General features: G+C 28.9%; 1 long non-coding RNA gene across 1 annotated transcript in view; it reads right to left on the reverse strand.

The window, feature by feature from the left end:
* Window positions 1-358: 358 nt before the first annotated feature.
* Window positions 359-15,292, reverse strand: part of LOC112796771 (uncharacterized) — a 38,960-nt gene continuing 24,026 nt past the window's right edge. Inside the window, exons 3-4 of the long non-coding RNA XR_003818146.2 lie at window positions 1,552-1,701; window positions 359-1,304 (exon numbers count right to left, since the gene is read on the reverse strand). This is a non-coding gene — a long non-coding RNA (uncharacterized lncRNA). The remainder of the gene's footprint in view (window positions 1,305-1,551; window positions 1,702-15,292) is intronic.

Genomic DNA, 15,292 nt, shown 5'->3' on the forward strand with positions numbered 1-15,292 from the left:
TAAAGTGTAAGAAATTAAATGGCAGAAACTTAGAATGCAAGAAATGTAAATTGCAGAATCTTAGAGTGCAAGAAATATAAATGACTTGAAAAATAAAAGGAGAATGGGAATTGGATCTGTAGGAAATAAACAAGGAAAAGCAAAACTCAACAGAACGAAGAGTAGTTGATGGAATTAGTTGAACCGGATCTCAAACTAAAAGGAAAATAAGCTTGGTGTAGTAATTAAACAAGGAAATTAAAATGGAAACCAATAGATCTCAGGACCCAAGAGACTAGATAACCAAGTCTAGATCTCAATGCCTTCCTAGATCCAAATTCAGAGAGCAATTGCAAAATTAAAGAAGAGAGCAATGTAGAAATGTAAATTCAAGTTCAATTTCCAGAAATTTGCAGTAAGAAAACAGAGAGATCTCAAGGTGAGATTGAGACAGAATTTCCTCAATTCTTCAACACCCAAGACTTAAGACAAGTGTTTATGAAATTGAAAACAAGAAAACTAAGAGGAAGAGAATTCAATTCTCCTTCCCAGGACTCAGAATCTCCAAACAACTCAAAACCCAAAAGCTTTCCCAAAACTCCCAGCAATACTAAAAAAATTCTAAAACAAAGCTCCCCGAAAAACTTAAATTCTAAGCTATTTATACACTCTCTTCAAATGATCTTCAAGCCTTGAATTGGGCCTTTGCTCTTGATGGAATTGGGTTGACAAAAGCCTCTGTTGATTGCTCTTGGAGTTGGAGAGAAACCCACTTGTGAACCGGGCCATGAATCATTAAAGCTTGAGTCAAAACTTGAGGGCAAGCTTTGGCTCAAGCTTTTCATATCAGCTAGCCTCCCGTGCTGTCATCCACGTTTGAGGTCAAACTTTGAGCCAAACGTGGATCCCCTTGAATGCTTCTTGGCCAATGTTTGCCTAAAGGCTTGAGGGCAAACATTGGCGCAAGCTTTTGCTCCCCTGGGTGTGTTTGTTGTGGCGCCAACGTTTGCCTAAAAGCTTGAGGTCAAACGTTGGCGCAAGCTTTTGCTCTCCTGGGTGTTTATTGTGGCGCCAGCGTTTGCCCAAAAGCTTGAGGGCAAACGTTGGCGCAAGTTTTTGGTCCCCTGGGTGTTTGTCGTGGCGCCAACGTTTGCCTAAAAGCTTGAGGGCAAACGTTGGCGCAAACTTTTGCTCCTTCCAAGGTGTTTTCAACTCCTCCTAAAGTTTGAGCTAAAGTTTGAGGTCAAACTTTGGCTCAAGCTTTTTGTTCTCTCTTACTCCTTGCCATTCCTTCTTTCTTCAACCTTCTTCAAAGCTCTTTTCACCTATTATCAATCAACCAAAAACATCAAAGCTATGCTTAAAATCATGAGATTGTCTCTCTTTCATAATTTATGACAATTATAGCACAAAATCTCATGAAATTGCATTAATTCATCCATGCTTGATTGAATCAAAGGAAACATGAAATTCTACCCAATTGGCTTACTTATGGCTCAAGAAAGTGCATACAATTAATTGAAAACAAAAGAAAAAGACTAGTGAAACTAGGCTAAGATGACTTGTCATCACCTGGCTGCACCTAAATGGGCGTTGCCAACTTGGTTTCCAAGTTGCCAACGTGCTGTTCCTCCTGATTGCACAAAATGGGTGTTGCCAACTTGGTTTCCAAGTTGCCAACTTGCTGTTCCTCCTTGCTCCATTGTCTTCTTGCTTCATCACCTAACATAAACCAAAGAATTTTCCTCAAAATCTTGCCATCTTATGCAATAATTTTCAAGGGAATCATTCACATCAACTTGTTTATAAACTTCTTGAATCATTTGCATAGATTATGCCAGATTTCACTTAGTTCTTGGTTCATGAATGCATGGAGGAAAAACTCACAAAATTGCTCATTTATTTCAAAGAAAGTGAATGAAACTAAGCCAAAACTAACTAGTTAAAATGGCAAATATGCGAACGCATCATTTTTACAGTTTTTTAATGGTTTTCTAAGGTTTTTTAGGATTTTTTAGGGTCTTTTAGGTTTTTTTAGGGATTTTTGAATTTTCTAGTATTCTCTAGGTTTTCTAGGATTTTTAGGGTTTTCTAGAATTTTTTGAATTTTCTAGAGTTTTTAAGGGTTTTTTAGGATATTCTAGGGTTTTAATGTTTTTTTGGTTTTTTTTAGAGGTTCTTAAGGTTTTTAGGGTTTTTAGGATTTTCTAGAGTTTTTTAAAGTTTTCTAGGGTTTTTATGATTTTTTGGGATGTTTTTTTTGGTTTTCAAGCATTTTTAGGGTTTTCTATGGTTTTGAGGATTTTTTTTAGGATTTACTAGAATTTTTTTGGTTTTCTAGAGTTTTATAGGATTTTTTGGATTTTTTGGGTTTTTAGGATTTTTAGGTTTTTCTAGGGTTTTCTAAGTATTTTAGGATTTTCTAGAGTTTTTTAGAGTTTTCTTGGATTTTTTAGGATTTTTTTAGGGCTTTCTAGAGTTTTTTTAGTATTTTCTAGGATTTTTTAGAGTTTTTAGGATTTTCTAGGTATTTTAAGTTTTTCTAGGGTTTTCTAGGTTTTCTTATGGTTTTTAGCGTTTTCTAGAATTTTTCAATGCTTTTTAGAATATTCTTGGGTTTTTAGGATTTTTTAGGGTTTTCTAGGGTTTTTTAAGTTTTCTAGGGTTTTTATAGTTTTTAGGCCTTTTTATGATTTTCTAGAATTTCTAGTGTTTTCTAGGATTTGTTAGTATTTATTAGGATTTTTTATGTTTTCTAGGATTTTTTTAGGGTTTTTTAATTTTTTTAGGGTTTTTATAGTTTCTTAGGATTTTTTTATGATTTTTTAAAGTTTTTTAGGGCTTTTCAGGGTTTTTAAAGTTTTTAAGGATTTTCTAGGATTTTCTAGAGTTTCTTAAAGTTTTCTGGGTTTTTAGGGTTTTAAAGGATTTTCTAGGATTTTCTAGGGTCTCTTTGGATTTTCTATGATTTTTAGGATTTTTTGGGTTTTTTAGGATTTACTAAGATTTTTTCAGATTTTCTAGGATTTTTATGGTTTTTTAGTGTTTTCTACGATTATCTAGGATTTTTAGGGTTCTCTAGGATTTTTAGGGTTTTTTATAATTTTTTTAGGATTTTTTTGTTTTCTAGAGTTTTTTAGAGTTTTCTAGGGGTTTTTACAGTTTTTTAGGATTTCTCGAGTTTTTAGAATTTTTCAGGCTTTTTTAGGGTTTTTTAGGTCTTTTAGGATAATTTATGATTTTCTAGGGTTCTACAGTTTTAAAAGTTTTCTCCGATTTTAATGATTTTCTAAGGTTTTTTTTAGGATTTTTTAGAGTTTTCTAGAATTTTTTAGGGTCTTTTAGGTTTTTTTAGGGTTTTTTGGATTTTCTAGGATTCTCTAGGTTTTCTAGGATTTTTAGGATTTCCAGGATTTTTTTGAATTTTTTAGAATTTTTAAGGGTTTTTAAGGATATTCTAGGGTTTTTAATATTTTTTAGGATTTTCTAGAGGTTTTTAGGGTTTTCTAGGATTTTCTAGAGTTTTTTTAAGTTTTCTAGGATTTTTTTGATTTATTGAAATTTTTTATGGTTTTCTAGGATTTTTAGGATTTTTTAGGATTTTTAGGGTTTTCTAGAGGTTTTTAGGATTTTTAGGGTTTTTTAGGGTTTTCTAGAATTTTTAAAAGTTTTCTAGGGTTTTTATGGTTTTTTGGGATTTTTTTTGGTTTTCTAGGATTTTTAGAATTTTCTAGGATTTTTTAGGTTTTTTTGGGTTTTAAGATTTTTCTAGGGTTTTCTAGATATTTTAGGATTTTCTAGAGGTTTTTAGAGTTTTCTTGGATTTTTTAGGGCTTTCTAGAGTTTGTGTTTTCTATGGTTCTTTTAAGAGTTTTTAGGATTTTCTAGGTATTTTAAGTTTTTCTAGGGTTTTGTAGATTTTTTTAGGGTTTTTAGGATTTTTTAGGGTTTTCTAGAGTTTTTTTTTTTAAATTTTCTAGGCTTTTTATAGTTTCTTAGACCTTTTTATGGTTTTCTAGAATTTTTAGGGTTTTCTAGGATTTTTTAGTATTTACTAGGATTTTTCGTTTTCTAGGATTTTTTAGCGTTTTTTAAAGTTTTTTAGGGTTTTTATAGTTTCTTAGGGTTTTTTATGGTTTTCTAGGATTTCTAGTGTTTTCTAGGATTTTTTAGTATTTACTAGGATTTGTTTTAGTTTTCTAGGATTTTTAGGATTTTTTTTTAGGGTTTTTGGGTTTTTAGGATTACTAGGGCTTTCTAGGATTTTTAGAATTTTTTAGGGTTTTTTAGGATTTTCTAGAGTTTTTTAAAGTTTTCTCGGGTTTTTTGGATTTTCTAGGGTCTCTTTGGGTTTTTTTATGGTTTTTTAGGATTTTTTAGGATTTACTAAGATTTTTTTGGATTTTCTAGGCTTCTCTAGGACTTTTTAAGATTTCCTAGGATTTTTTTGGTTTTCTAGAATTTTTTAGAGTTTTCTAGGGTTTTTTAGGATTTTCTAGGGTTTTTAGGATATTTTAGGATTTTCTAGCATTTTTAGGATATTTTAGAGTTTTCTTGGATTTTTTAGGATTTTTTAGGGCTTTCTAGAGTTTTTAAGTGTTTATAGGGATTTTAGGGTTTTCTAGAGTTTTTTTTTTTGAGTTTTTTAGGATTTTTTAGGATTTTTTAGAGATTTTTTAGGATTTTTTAATGTTTCCTATTTATAATTTTCTAAGGATTTTTTTTAAGGCTTTTCTAGTTTTCTAAGATTTTTAGCGTTTTTTAGAATTTACTAGGATTTTTTTGTTTTTAGGGTTTTTTAGGATATTCTAGGATTTTTTTAGTTTTATTGGATTTTTTATGATTTTCTAGAAGTTTTAGTGTTTTCTAGGAATTTTTAATATTTAGTAGGATTTTTTTTGTTTTCTAGGATTTTTTAGGGTTTTTTAAAAGTTTTTTTAGGGTTTTTATAGTTTCGTAGGTTTTTTATGGGTTTCTAGGATTTTTAGTGTTTTCTAGGATTTTTTAGTATTTACTAGGATTTTTTTAGTTTTCTAGGATATTTTAGGGTTTTTTAGGGTTTTAGGGTTTTCTAGGTTTCTTAGGGTTTTTAGGGTTTTCTAGAATTTTCAGTGTTTTTTAGAATATTTTTGGGTTTTTAGGATTTTTTAAAGTTTTCTAGCGTTTTCTAGGATTTGTTAGTATTTATTAGGATTTTTTTATTTTCTAGGATATTTTTATGGTTTTTTTTAAGTTTTTTAGGGTTTTATAGTTTCTTAGGGTTTTTTATGGTTTTTAAAGTTTTTTAGGGCTTTCCAGGGTTTTAAAGTTTTTAAGGATTTTTTAGGATTTACTCAGTTTTTTTTTTGGATTTTCTAGGATTTTTAAGATTTTTTAGCGTTTTCTACAGTTGTTTAGGATTTTCTAGGGTTGTCTAGGATTTTTAGAGTTTTCTAGTGTTTTTAGGGTTTTTTAAAGTTTTCAAGGGATTTCTAGAGTTCTCTAGGGTTTTTACAGTTTTTTAGGATTTTCTCGGGTTTTTAGGATTTTTCAGACTTTTTTAGGGTTTTCTAGGGTTCTACAGTTTTAAAGTTTTCTAGGATATTTTAGGGTTTTTGGATTTCCTTAGCTTTTAGGTTTTTCTAGGGTTCTCTAGGTGTTTTAGGGTTTTCGGATTACTAGGATTTTTAGGATTTTTTTTAGGGCTTTCCAGGATTTTTAAAAGTTTCTTAAAGTTTTTTGGGTTTTTAGGATTTTAAAGGATTTTCTAGGGTTTTCTAGGGTCTCTTTGTGTTTTCTACGGTTTTTTAGGATTTTTAGGGTTTTTTAGGATTTACTAAGATTTTTTTGTATTCTCTAGGGTTTTTAGGAATTTTAGGATTTTCTAGTGTTTTGAGGATATTTTAGAGTTTTCTTGAATTTTTTTAATATTTTAGGGTTTTAAGGGTTTTCTAGAGTTTTTTTTAAGTTTTTTAGGATTTTCTAGTGTTTTTAGGGTTTTTTAGATCTTCTAGGATTTTTTTGTTTTCTTGGATTTTTTATGGTTTTCTAGGATTTTTAGTGTTTTCTAGGATTTTTTAGTATTTAGTAGGATTTTTTTTAGTTTTCTAGGATTTTTTAGGGTTTTCTAGGATTTTTTGGATTTTCTAAGCTTTAGGTTTTTCTAGGGTTTTCTAGGTTTTTTAGGATTTTTCGGATTACTAGGGTTTTTAGCGTTTTTTAGGGCTTTCCAGGGTTTTTAAAGTTTTTAAGGATTTTCTAGAGTTTCTTAAAGTTTTATGGATTTGTTAGTTTTTAGTAGGATTTTTTTTTAGTTTTCTAGGGTTTTTAGGGTTTTTTAGGATTTTCCTAGGATTTTTTATTTTCTAGAGTTTTTTAGAGTTTTCTAGGGGTTTTTACAGTTTTTTAGGGCTTTCTCGGGTTTTTAGGATTTTTCAAGCTTTTTAGGGTTTTCTAGGTCTTTTAGGATATTTTAAGATTTTCTAGGGTTCTACAGTTTTAAAGTTTTCTCCGATCTTAATGGTTTTCTAAGGTTTTTTTTTTAAATTTCTTTTAGAGTTTTCTAGAAGTTTTTAGGGTCTTTTAGGTTTTTTTAGGGTTTTTTGGATTTTCTAGGATTTTCTAGGTTTTCTAGGAAATTTGGGTTTTCGAGGATTTTTTGGATTTTCTAGAGTTTTAAGGGTTTTTTAGGATATTCTAGTTTTTTTAATTTTTTTAGGGTTTTCTAGAGGTTTTTAGGGTTTTTAGAATTTTCTAGAGTTTTTTAAAATTTTCTAGGGTTTTTATGGGTTTTTGGGATTTTTTTTTGTTTTCTAGGATTTTTAGGGTTTTCTATGGTTTTGAGGGATTTTTAGGATTTACTAGAATTTTTTGGTTTTCTAGAGTTTTTTAGAGTTTCTAGAATTTTTCGGATTTTTAGGTTTTTCTAGGGTTTTCATGTATTTTAGGATTTTCTTGAGTTTTTTAGAGCTTTCTTGGATTTTTTAGGACTTTCTAGAGTTTTTTAGTGTTTTTTAGGGTTTTTAGGGTTTTCTAGGTATTTTAAGTTTTTCTAGGGTTTTCTTAGGATTTTTAGCATTTTCTAGGATTTTTTAGAATTTTTCAGTGCTTTTTAGAATATTCTTGGATTTTTAGGATTTTTTTAGGGTTTTCTAGGGTTTTTTTAAGTTTTCTAGGGTTTTTATAGTTTTTTAGGCCTTTTTATGGTTTTCCAGAATTTCTAGTGTTTTTAGGATTTGTTAGTGTTTATTAGGTTTTTTTGTTTTCTAGGATTTTTTTAGGGGTTTTTTTAAAGTTTTTTAGGGTTTTTATAGTTTCTTAGGGTTTTATTTGGTTTTTTAAAATTTTTTAGGGCTTTCCAGTGTTTTAAAGTTTTTAAGGATTTTCTAGGATTTTTTAGATTTTCTTAGAGTTTTCTGGGTTTTTAGAGTTTTAAAGAATTTTCTAGGATTTTCTAGGGTCTCTTTGGGTTTTCTATGGCTTTTTAGGATTTTTATGGTTTTTTAGGATTTATTAATATTTTTTTGAATTTTCTACGGTTTTTAGGGTTTTTTAGCTTTTTCTACGGTTGTATAGAATTTTCTAGGGTTGTCTAGGATTTTTAGAGTTTTCTAGGGTTTTTAGGGTTTAAACTTTCAAGGGATTTCTAGGGTTCTCTAGGGTTTTTAGGGTTTCTTAGGGTTTTTTAGGATTTTTTTTGTTTTCTAGATTTTTTTAGAGTTTTCTCGGGTTTTTAGGATTTTTCAGACTTTTTTAGGGTTCTCTAGGTCTTTTAGGATATTTTAAGATTTTCTTGGGTTCTACAGTTTTAAAGTTTTCTCCGATTTTAATGATTTTCTAAGGTTTTTTTAGGTTTTTTTAGAGTTTTCTAGGATTTTTTAGGGTCTTTTAGGTTTTTTTAGGGTTTTTTGGATTTTCTAGAATTCTCTAGGTTTTCTAGGATTTTTAGGGTTTTCTAGGATTTTTTTAATTTTCTAGAGTTTTTATGGGGTTTTTAAGGAAATTCTAGGGTTTTTAATGTTTTTTAAGATTTTTTAGACGTTTATAGGATTTTCTAGGATTTTCTAGAGTTTTTAAAGTTTTTTAGGGTTTTTATGTTTTTTGGGATTTTTTCATGATTTTCTAGGATTTTTAGGGTTTTCTATTATTTTGAGTGTTTTCTAGGATTTTTAGTATTTTCTATGGTTTTTTAGGATTTTTTTGGTTTTTTTTTGTTTTTAGGTTTTTCTAGGGTTTTCTAGATATTTTAGGATTTTCTAGGGTTTTTAGGATTTTTTAACGTTTTCTAGGTTTGTCTACGATTTTTAGAGTTTTCAAGGGTTTTTAGGGGTTTTTTTGGGTTTTTAGGGCTTTTAAAGTTTTCAAGGGTTTTCTAGGGTTCTCTAGGGTTTTTAGAGTTTTTTAGGATATTCTAGAATTTTTTGTTTTCTAGAGTTTTTTATATTTTTCTAGGTGTTTTCGCAGTTTTTTAGGGTTTTCTCGGATTTTTAGGATTTTTCATGATTTTTTAGGGTTTTCTCCGATTTTAATGATTTTCTAAGGTTATTTAGGATTTTTTAGAGTTTTCTAGAATTTTTTAGGGTCTTTTAGGTTTTTTAGGGTTTTTTGGATTTTCTAGGATTTTCTAGGTTTTCTAAGATTTTTAGGGTTTTCTAGAATTTTTTGTATTTTCTAGAGTTTTTAAGGGTTTTTTAGGATATTCTAGGGTTTTAATGTTTTTTTGGGTTTTTTTAGAGGTTCTTAAGGTTTTTAGAGTTTTTAGGGTTTTCTAGAGTTTTTTAAAGTTTTCTAGGGTTTTTATGGTTTTTTGGGATTTTTTTTTGGTTTTCAAGTATTTTTAGGATTTTCTATGGTTTTGAGGGTTTTTTAGGATTTACTAGAATTTTTTGGTTTTCTAGAGTTTGATAGAATTTTTTGGGTTTTTTTGGATTTTTAGGATTTTTAGGTTTTTCTAGGGTTCTCTAATTATTTTAGGATTTTCTAGAGTTTTTTAGAGTTTTCTTTGATTTTTTTAGGATTTTTTAGGGCTTTTTAGAGTTTTTTTAGTATTTTCTAGGTTTTTTAGGGTTTTTAGGGTTTTCTAGGTATTTTAAGTTTTTCTAGGATTTTCTAGGTTTTCTTAGGATTTTTAGGGTTTTCTAGAATTTTTCAGTGTTTTTTAGAATATTCTTGGGTTTTTAGGATTTTTTAGGGTTTTCTTGGGTTTTTTTAAGTTTTCTAGGGTTTTTATAGTTTTTAGGCCTTTTATGGTTTTCTAGAATTTCTAGTGTTTTCTAGGATTTGTTAGTATTTATTAGGATTTTTTATGTTTTCTAGGATTTTTTTAGGGTTTTTAAATTTTTTAAGGGTTTTTATAGTTTCTTAGGGTTTTTTATGATTTTTTAAAGTTTTTTAGAACTTTCCAGGGTTATTAAATTTTTTAAGGATTTTCTAGAATTTTCTAGAGTTTTTAAAGTTTTTTGGGTTTTTAGGGTTTTAAAGGATTTTCTAGGATTTTCTAGGGTCTCTTTGGGTTTTCTATGGTTTTTTAGGATTTTTTAGGTTTTTTAGGATTTACTAAGATTTTTTTGGATTTTCTAGGGTTTTTATGATTTTTTAGGGTTTTCTACGGTTATCTAGGATTTTTAGGGTTCTCTAGGGTTTTTAGGGTTTTTTATGATTTTTTAGGATTTTTTTGTTTTCTAGAGTTTTTTAGAGTTTTCTAGGGGTTTTTACAGTTTTTTAGGGTTTTCTCGAGTTTTTAGGATTTTTCAGGCTTTTTTAGGGTTTTCTAGGTCTTTTAGGATAATTTATGATTTTCTAGGGTTCTACAGTTTTAAAAGTTTTCTCCGATTTTAATGGTTTTCTAAGATTTTTTTAGGATTTTTTGAATTTTCTAGGATTCTCTAGGTTTTCTAGGATTTTTAGGGTTTTTCAGGATTTTTTTGGATTTTCTAGAATTTTTAAGGGTTTTTAAGGATATTCTAGGATTTTTAATGTTTTTAAGGGTTTTTAAGGATATTTAGTGTTTTCTAGGATTTTTTTAGTATTTACTAGGATTTTTTTAGTTTTCTAGGATTTTTTAGGGTTTTTTGGATTTTCTAAGCTTTTAAGTTTTTCTAGGGTTTTCTAGGTTTTTTAATGTTTTCGGATTACTAGGGTTTTTAGGGTTTTTTTAGGGCTTTCCAGGGTTTTTAAAAGTTTCTTAAAGTTTTCTGGGTTTTTAGGGTTTTAAAGTATTTTCTAAGTTTTTCTAGGGTCTCATTGGCTTTTCTAGGGTTTTTTAGGATTTATTAAGATTTTTTTGGATCTTCTAGGATTTCTAGGGTTTTTTAGCATTTTCTAGGGTTGTTTAGGGTTTTTATAGTTTTCTATGATTTTTAGGGTTTTTTTGGGTTTTTAGGATTTTTAAAGTTTTTAAGCATTTTCTAGGGTTCTCTAGGGTTTTTAGCATTTTTTAGGATTTTCTAGGATTTTTTTGTTTTCTAGAGATTTTGAGTTTTGTAGGGGTTTTTACAGTTTTTTGGGGTTTTCTCAGGTTTTTAGGATTTACTAAGATTTTTTTGGATTTCCTAGGGTTTCTCTAGGGTTTTTTAAGATTTTCTAGGATTTTTTTGTTTTCTAGAGTTTTTTAGAATTTTTTGGATTTTTTAGAATTTTCTAGGGTTTTTAGGATATTTTAGGATTTTCTAGGGCTTTTAGGATATTTTAGAGTATTCTTGGATTTTTTAGGATTTTTTAGGGCTTTCTTGAGTTTTTTAGTGTTTCTAAGGTTTTTAGGGTTTTTAGGGTTTTCTAGAGTTTTTTTGAGTTTTCTAGGATTTTTTGGATTTTTTAGGAATTTTTTAGAGTTTTTTAAAGTTTCCTTTTTATGATTTTCTAAGGATTGTTTTGGTTTTTTTAAAGTTTTTTCTAGTTTTCTAGGGTTTTCTAATTTTTAGCATTTTTTAGAATTTACTAGGATTTTTTTGTTTTTAGGGTTTTTTAGGATATTCTAATATTTTTTTAGTTTTCTTGAATTTTTTATGGTTTTCTAGAATTTTTCGTGTTTTCTAGTATTTTTTAGTATTTACTAGGATCTTTTTTGTTTTCTAGGATTTTTTTGGGTTTTTTAAAGTTTTTTAGGGTTTTTATAGTTTCTTAGGGTTTTTTTATGGTTTTCTAGGATTTTTAGTGTTTTTAAGGATTTTTTAGTATTTACTTGGATTTTTTTTAGTTTTCTAGGATTTTTTAGGGTTTTTTAGGGTTTTTTGGATTTTCTAAGCTTTTAGGTTTTTCTAGGGTTTTCTAAGTTTTTTAGGGTTTTTCGGATTACTAGGGTTTTTAGGGCTTTCTAGGTTTTTTAGAGTTTTTAAGGATTTTCTAGAATTTTCTAGAGTTTCTTAAAGTTTTCTGGGTTTTTAGGGTTTTAAAGTATTTTATAAGGTTTTCTAGGGTCTCTTTGGCTTTTCTAAGATTTTAGGATTTTCTAAGATTTTTTTGAATTTTCTAGGGTTTCTAGGATTTTTAGCGTTTTCTAGGGTTGTTTAGGATTTTCTAGGGTTGTCTAGGATTTTTATAGTTTTTTTGGGTTTTTAGAATTTTTTAAAGTTTTCAAGGATTTTCTAAGGTTCTCTAGAGTTTTTAGAATTTTTTAGGATTTTCTAGGATTTTTTGTTTTCTAGAGATTTTGAGTTTTCTAGGGGTTTTTACAGTTTTTTAGGGTTTTCTCGGGTTTTTAGGATTTTTCAGGCTTTTTTAGGGTTTTCTAGGTTTTTTTAGGAAATTTTAGGATTTTCTTGGGTTTTAGAGTTTTAAAGTTTTCTCTGATTTTAATGGTTTTCTAAGGTTTTTTTAGGGTTTTTTAGAGTTTTCTAGGTTTTTTTTAGAGTTTTTTAGGATTTTCTAGAGTTTTTTTCAAGTGTTCTCGGGTTTTTAGGGTTTTCAAGGGTCTCTTTGGGTTTTTTTTTTATAGTTTTTTAAGGTTTCTTTAGGATTTACTAAGATTTTTTTGGATTTCCTAGGGTTCTCTAGGGTTTTTTAAGACTTCCTAGGATATTTTTTGTTTTCTAAGATATTCTAGATTTTAGATTTCTTGGATTTTTTATGGTTTTCTAGAATTTTTAGTGTTTTCTAAGATTTTAGTATTTACTAGGATTTTTTTGTTTTCTAGGATTTTCAGTGTTTTTTAAAGTTTTTTAGGGTTTTTATAGTTTTTTAGGATTTTTTATGGTTTTCTAGGATTTTTAGTGTTTTCTAGGATTTTTTAGTATTTACTAGGATTTTTAGTGTTTTATAGGGTTTTTTAGGGTTTTTGGGTTTTAGGATTACTAGTGCTTTCTAGGGTTTTTTAGAGTTTTTTAGGATTTTTTAGGATTTTCTAGAGCTTTTTAAAGTTTTCTTGGGTTTTTAGGGTTTTCTAGGGTCTCTTTGAGTTTTTATGGTTTTTTCGGGTTTTTTAGTATTTACTAAAATTTTTTTTGGATTTTCTAGGGTTCTCTAGGTTTTTTAAGATTTTCTAGGATTTTTTTTTTGTTTTCAAGAGTTTTTTAGAGTTTTCTGGGATTTTTTAGTATTTTTTAAAGTTTTTAGGATATTTTAGGATTTTCTAGGGTTTTTAGGATATTTTAGAGCTTTCTTGGATTTTTTAGGATTTTTTAGGGCTTTCTAGAGTTTTTTAGTGTTTCTAAGGTTTTTAGGATTTTTAGGGTTTTCTAGAGTTTTTTTGAGTTTTTTAGGATTTTTTGGGTTTTTTAGGGATTTTTTAGGGTTTTTTAAAGTTTCCTTTTTATGATTTTCTAAGGATTTTTTTGGTTTTTTAAAGGTTTTTTCTAGTTTTCTAGGATTTTTAGGATTTTCTGATTTTTAGCGTTTTTTAGAATTTACTAGGATTTTTTTTGTTTTTAGAGTTTTTTAGGATATTCGAGGATTTTCTTAGTTTTCTTGAATTTTTTATCATTTTCTAGAATTTTTAGTGATTTCTAGGATTTTAGTATTTACTAGGATTTTTTTGTTTTCTTGGATTTTTAAGGGTTTTTATAGTTTCTTAGGGTTTTTTATAGGTTTCTAGGATTTTTAGTGTTTTCTAGGATTTTTTAGTGTTTACTAGGATTTTTAAGGATATTTTAGGGTTTTTGGGTTTTTAGGATTACTAGGGCTTTCTAGGCTTTTTAGAGTTTTTTAGGGTTTTTTAGGATTTTCTAGATTTTTTTAAAGTTTTTTCGGGTTTTTAGGGTTTTCTAGGGTTTTTTTGGGTTTTTTTTTATTGTTTTTTAGGGTTTTTTAGGATTTACTAAGAATTTTTTGGATTTCCTAAGGTTCTTTAGGGTTTTTCAAGATTTTCTAGGATTTTTTTTGTTTTCTAGAATTTTTTAGAGTTTTTTGTAGTTTTTTAGGATTTTCTAGGGTTTTTAGGATATTTTAGAGTTTTCTTGGATTTCTTAGGATTTTTTAGGGCTTTCTTCAGTTTTTTAGTATTTCTTGGATTTTTTAGGGTTTTTAGGGTTTTCTAGAGTTTTTTAAGCTTTTTAGGATTTTTAGGGGTTTTTTTGAGATTTTTTAGGGTTTTAAGTTTCCTTTTTATGGTTTTCTAAGGATTTTTTAGTATTTTTAAGGCTTTTTCTAGTTTTCTAAGATTTTTAGGGTTTTCTAATTTTTAGCATTTTTTAGAATTTACTAGGATTTTTTTAGGATTTTTAGGATATTCTAGGGTTTTTTTAGTTTTCTTGGATTTTTTATTGTTTTCTAGAAATTTTAGTGTTTTCTAGGATTTTTTAGTGTTTACTAGGATTTTTTTTGTTTTCTAGGATTTTTTTGGGTTTTTTAAAATTTTTTAGGATTTTAATAGTTTCTTAGGGTTTTGTTGGTTTTCTAGGATTTTTAGTGTTTTTTTGGATTTTTTAGTATTTACTAGAATTTTTTGTAGTTTTCTAGGATTTTTTAGGGTTTTTTAGGGTTTTTTTTGAATTTGCTAAGCTTTTAGGTTTTTCTAGGGTTTTGTAGGTTTTTTTAGGGTTTTTCGGATTACTAGGGTTTTTAGGGTTTTTTTAGGGCTTTCTACGGTTTTTAGAGTTTTTAAGGATTTTCTTGGATTTTCTAGAGTTTCTTAAAGTTTTCTTGGTTTTTAGGATTTTAAAGTATTTTCTAAGGTTTTCTAGGGTCTCTTTGGCTTTTCTATGGTTTTTTAGGATTTACAAAGATTTTTTTGTATTTTCTAAGGTTTCTAGGGTGTTTAAGCGTTTTCTAGGGTTGTTTAGGATTTTCTAGGGTTGTCTAGGATTTTTCTAGTTTTCTTGGGTTTTAGGGTTTTTTTTGGGTTTTTAGAGTTTTTTAAACTTTTCAAGGATTTTCTAGGGTTTTCTAGGGTTTTTAGGGTTTTTTACGATTTTCTAGGATTCTTTTTGATTTCTAGAGATTTTGAGTTTTCTAGGAGTTTTTACAATTTTTTAGGGTTTTCTCGGGTTTTGATGCGTTCGCATATTTGCCATTTTAACTAGTTAGTTTAGTTAGTTTTGGCTTAGTTTCATTCACTTTCTTTGAAATGAGCAATTTTGTGAGTTTTTCCTCCATGCATTCATGAACCAAGAACTAAGTGAAATCTATGCAAATGATTCAAGAAGTTTATAAACAAGTTGATGTGAATAAGATGGCAAGACTTTGAGAAAAATTCTTTGGTTTATGTTAGGTGATGAAGCAAGAAGACAATGGAGCAAGGAAATCTTGGAGCAAGGAGGAACAGCAAGTTGGCAACTTGGAAACCAAGTTGGCAACACCCATTTTGTGCAATCAGGAGGAACAGCCCGTTGGCAACTTGGAAACCAAGTTGGCAATGCCCATTTTAGGTGCAGCCAGGAGGAGCAGCACGTTGGCAACTTGGAAATCAAGTTGGCAATGTGCTAGTGTGTATCCAGCAGGAAGCTTGACCTTACCTTCTTCAAGGATGCATAACTTGAACCACAGAGATCCAATGGACATGCTTCCAATTGTGTTAGAAAGCTGACATCATGAGCTTTCCAACGATATATAATAGTTCATAATTTAGCATGAAATGGAAGCTCAAATCAGAGTCATCTTTAAGCCCCAAAAATAAGGAAATGAAGTTGAAAGTAGAGGCATGCACGTTGTCACTGGCATGTCCAGCAACAACATGGGCAACAACGCCCAACAAGACCAAGTTTCCAAGGAGGGACGTTGTTGCTGGCATGTTTGCCAACAACGTGGGCAACAATGCCCATACAAAATGGAGGAGAAGGACTGCACGTTGTTGCTGGCGTGTTTGCCAGCAACTTCAGCAACAACGCCTAGACAGCTTGACCTTGCCCTCTTCAATGGAGTATATCTTGAGTTACAAAACTCCAAATGAGGTGATTCTAATGGC

This window comes from Arachis hypogaea, chromosome 4 (assembly GCF_003086295.3).
Source record: "Arachis hypogaea cultivar Tifrunner chromosome 4, arahy.Tifrunner.gnm2.J5K5, whole genome shotgun sequence".
Classification (NCBI taxonomy): Eukaryota; Viridiplantae; Streptophyta; class Magnoliopsida; order Fabales; family Fabaceae; genus Arachis; species Arachis hypogaea.